Raw genomic sequence first — 5,115 nt, forward strand, 5'->3', positions numbered from 1 at the left:
GAAGCAGAACAGACAAATTTATTTGTCAGTTAAAAGGCTGGGTGACGGTTGCAGGTGTGTGTGAACAACTCTGCAATAAAGTCCTTAAAAGTAATAGGGCTGCAACTAACGATTATTTTCATTGTCGATTAATCTGTCGATTATTTTCTTGATTAATCGATTAGTTGTTTGGTCTATAAAATGTCAGAAAATGGTGAAAAATGTCAATCAGTGTTTCCCAAAGCCCAAGATGACGTCCTCAAATGTCTTGTTTTGTCCACAACCCAAAGATATTCAGTTTATTGAGGAGTAAAGAAACCAGAAAATATTCACATTTAAGAAGCTGGAATCAGAGAATTTTGACTTATTTTTCTTAAAAAATTACTCAAACCGATTAATCGATTATCAAAATAGTTGGCGATTAATTTAATAGTTGACAACTAATCGATTAATCGATTAATCATTGCAGCTCTAAAAAGTAATGAGGGAGATCAATTTGTCCAGATTTAAAGTCTTTTGCAGCTCATTCCAACTGCTGGGAGCAGCAAATTGGAAGGAGGACTGGCCAAAAGAAGTATTAACACGGGAAACTTCTAGAGAGATATGGCGGGCAGCTCTGGTGTTATAGGGAATGGATGACAATTTTAACAAGTGTATCAAATAAGGAGGAGTCCGAGGGTTTTGTAAACGAGTGTAAGCCAATGAATCTCTCATTGAATGTGTAACGATGGCCAATTTACAGAAGTGTATAAGTCACAATGATGTGTTGTATAGGGGGCATTTGTGGCAAACCTAATTGCTGAGTGGTACAAAACATTAAGGCGTTCAAGGACACTCTTGCTTGCACGCCTGTAAATGACATCGCCATAGTCAAACAAGGGGAGAATGGTCATTTGGACTAGGGAGCATTTTGCAGAGTGAGTAAAGGAAGAACGATTCCGGTACAAGAAGCCAAGTCTTGCTTTAGCTTTTGACTGAAGATGTAATAAATGCTGAGAAATCAGAGAGATCAAATACACAGAAATGTAGTTTCTCCACAGCTCATAATTTCATTCTACTCAACATATCTCTCTCATGGCACACTAAACCAATGCACTATTGGCCCTCATATTTTGTACATGAAGTGTATATAATGTACATTAACTGATGTTGTCAAGGGAATGTGTTTCACACTGTCTCCAAGGGCTGCTCAGAAGCCCTTTGGGGGCCGCAAATGACTTGGATCTTCCACCGAGCTTTCATCCCAGCCACTACTAACACTACCACCTCTTCTATCCAGTGTAGAGTTAAAATTAATATTCGTGAGCCACGTGAGTCAGGCACGACGTAGCTGCCCACGTCTGTGTGGGGGCCGATGAGTAATCCAGCTTGGACTGAGGCAGGAGGCGAGCCTTTGAAGCCAAGTCTCAACGGAGTGGGGAATTATTGCAGCAGTGGCCAGACAATACACACACACACTAATGCGAGCAAGCCAGTAAAGGCACAAATTAGTGGGTTAGTCACCTTGGTTGTAATTTTTACAATTTGGCTATACAACACAGATTTGATTCCATCTGGGGTTTTACATTTAGCTGTCTCAGTTAAATAATTTAATTGTTCAAAACAGGACTGTAGCCCGTAATTTACTCCCATGCAAGCAAGCCAGCTGAGCAGGAATTGACTCTTGGCTCTTGACTCACCTCCCCAAAATGTCACTGATGTGGCACAGCAGAACGGCTGTGAGAGCAGGCATGCGGTGATGCAAACTGGGCTTCAGGCTGCACTTAAGGAACAAACAACAGAGGTTGCATCTAATTTCTATGTATATCAGTGGACTGAGGTCACTACCATCAGCTGATCCAGGGGTCAGATGTCCGCCTGACAAGAACACACCACCAGTATGTCGGCCACGTATCGACCAATCAGAGACAGAACGCACATCCTACAGGAGCATGCTCTGTTTCTCCCTCTATTCTTTTACCCCACTTCCTAACAGCTGCACAATTAGGCGTGTTTAATCATATATCACAATTGTAGCTTCCACAATTAACAGTCATAGCATAGAGGCATATTGGCAACACTCAAACATGTCATGCCGTTTACAATGTCTGCTGTAAGATATGTGTAAATAATGTGGATATAACATTCACACAGTGCAGTTAAACAGTTTTGCTCCTCAAATCATGAAGACCAATAATCGCAATTAGTAATCGTAGTCATAATATTTCACAAAGTAATCAGGATTATCATTTTAGCCACAATTGTGCAGCTCTACCCTTCCCCCACCACACACACACACACACACACACACACACACACAAATGAAAAAGAGGGCAGTGATGGCAGAGCACAGCAATGATCAGCAACATGATTTTAATTTGCCCCCTTTTAATCATCAAATTATGCTTTAAGTAGCAAGCAACCGTCCCAGTATCCACATGGAGTCTCCTCTAATAAAGCGGCAAAGATGGACACTGTCCCGCAAAACAGCACAGGAATACATCAGCCATTATAAGCCACCGAAGCACTGAACCATTAAATTGAGAATACAAAGGGGGATATTGAAAGGGTCAAGCACTGCCGAGAGTGCAGTTTGTGGCAGGGGTGCGGGACATGGCGGCGATGCAGACCTTCCATATTAGCACTGATGCATTCCTTAACAAGAAGCTTTCCCCGTTCTCTTTTGCGAACATGTCTGCTCGCCAACAGCTTGCTTCGGTACGGCTATGTGATTATACATGTCTGTTCACATGTGAGTTGCCACAACGCATCAACTTAATTAATGTGAATGTGCTCGCAGCAGCCCGGAGTCATTCCTGCCCACGGTAGAGAGGCTGTTACATCACTACGCATACGGGCCGGCCCGGGAAAACACAGGAGGACGGAATACACAGCTATTTGGAGACATTTTCATGCGTGCCAAGACCATTGCCTTACTATTTACACCCTGCTCCTCTACAGCTGCAGAATGTATACCGTGCTGCTCGAATGCACACAGCTATAAAAAGCTGTGTAGAGTGAGATGTACTGTGTTTTACATTGCTCCTTTGCACTGTGCATGTGAGGTCCTGTCGTCCTTGTACTGTGTGTGTCAGTATGCGCTGTGTGGCTCTGTGACTAATTCCTGTACGTTTGTTGTACTTGGCAAGTCGTTCTCATTCGTCTGCCTGTTCCTCTGTCTTTTAGCACTATACTCCAGCAGCCTGTGCTGAGCCACACACTGACTCCTGGCCGCATTCAGCAGCTCCAGAGTTTCTGGGAGGGTCTGGCTAACAACGCCGCACTGGCTTTCAGCCTTCATCTGCGTCTCTCCTCCCCCTGCCTCGGTGCCAGGCTCCGGCACTAAAGCTCAGACGGTGTGTGGTCCCCCATGGGTGCACAAGGGGGCAGTGGGTGGGTTGGTAGGGGGGTGGGGAGGGGGGGGTCCTTGGTGCCCACAGAGCCAGTGGCCTCATCTATAAAATGTTGTTGCACACTAATTTGTTCTTACAAGCAAATCCAAGCCAAAAGCAATTTAGGACATTTGATCTTGATGCCAAAATTAACGATTTTCTCCACTTTTCCGATCAAAAGCCAACACTAATTTCTGCCATTATCCAAGGTATGACTAAATGAATATAGATACAATTTTCATTTATTTAATTCTTTAGAATCATCAGTTCTAGACAAAGAAAGAGAATTTTTAGTAAATAATGTGCCAGGGATTTAGTCTACCTGCTCTCTGACCCGAAGGCAGGCCCTAATTCACTAAATTGTGCTGCTTGCTTGGACGAAATTCAAAAACGTAGCTGTGAACAAACAGTTGTGACAAGCCTTTGTCTGCATGGTTTTATTTCCAATCTCAAAGGCATTACATGAACCTTAACATTACTCATGGTTGGCTGCAGTTCCTCATGTGTCACAACAGTTTATAGTCTGTCCCCTATTGATGCTAGCCAAGTTACCAAAACAACGCCTGGCTCTTTCATAAGCGTGGAAACCACAAAAGACAGAGCAGTCATTTATTATAGGAATGTTGAAAGTTTTCTTCAGTATATACACCACTGCTCATTCATTGCATATCATTCTACATCTGCCATTACACGGTATGTGAGCTCCTGTTGTCTTTGTACCATTGTTGTCATGTAAGTACAATGCAAGTCTTCGTGGTCCAGAAGTTGAATTCCTGTACTTTTATTGCACTTTGTGATTTTGATTTTGAAGACTACTGCAGTTTCAGTATGAATTCATACTTCAACAAGACTGTATTTACTTACTAGTTTCTGTGATGGTGAGGCGGTGTGTCAGGCTTAGTACACCCACCATAAATGGTACGCGAGTATGCCGTCAGCCTGCCGCAAGCCCGCCGCTCATCTATAGAACGTGATAACACACTCCTACTTCTTGGATGACAGCCTGGCTGGAGCAAGCGCATCGAGTCTTCAGTGTCAGACTGTAACTCTGAGTCATATAGTAGGGATTCATCCAAACCTCACTTCATCACTTCATGCCCGGCCCAAGCTTGTTAGTAGAGAAAGACTCCCTCATGTTTAAGCCGCACCAGGCTAGTTTGCAGACTCCAATTGGCAGCGAGAGGCACCTGAAAACAGTTTGAACTTCAATACCCAGAAATCCTGTAACGTGACGTGAGTAAACTACACACAGCACGCTTGTGTTTACCAACCCGGTCTGTTATTGCTTCATACTAAAGGGACGAGAGAGGCGAAAGATCTAATGTTGGTGAGTACACGTTTCTCTGTACGTTGCTCACTGTTTAGGAGACAGTTTATATTTCGTTCTCAAGTTTCGATTTGTCACTTTCCTGCCAGTGCCGATGCTCTGACATGAGAATTTTATTTGGGCAAATTGAGCATCTATGGCGTCTCAATTAAGAGTGATTTGATGTTCTTCTCTATTGCAGCCCCACTTTGTGATTTAGACTGATAAGGTCTATTTTTACAGAAAAATCTTTCCTAGTGCAGCTTTAATATTTGTGCCTCTCTTGCCATTCCACACTAGGTGTAAAAGTAAAGGGAGGAGGAGGATAATAGAGGTAGGAATATTACTACGTGGTGTGGGGTGGGATCATAATGGTGGCTCCTAGGGGCCGTGGGGCCCTTCACCCTCCTCTTATTGAGATGTGTGTTGGCACGGCTCCCCCCGCTGGCAAGCAGTGGG

This window comes from Centroberyx affinis, unplaced genomic scaffold, assembly GCF_046629955.1.
Source record: "Centroberyx affinis isolate AG114_WGS23_722 - 3 ecotype Tasmania unplaced genomic scaffold, CSIRO-AGI_Caff_v1 ptg003909l_1, whole genome shotgun sequence".
Lineage (NCBI taxonomy): Eukaryota > Metazoa > Chordata > Actinopteri > Beryciformes > Berycidae > Centroberyx > Centroberyx affinis.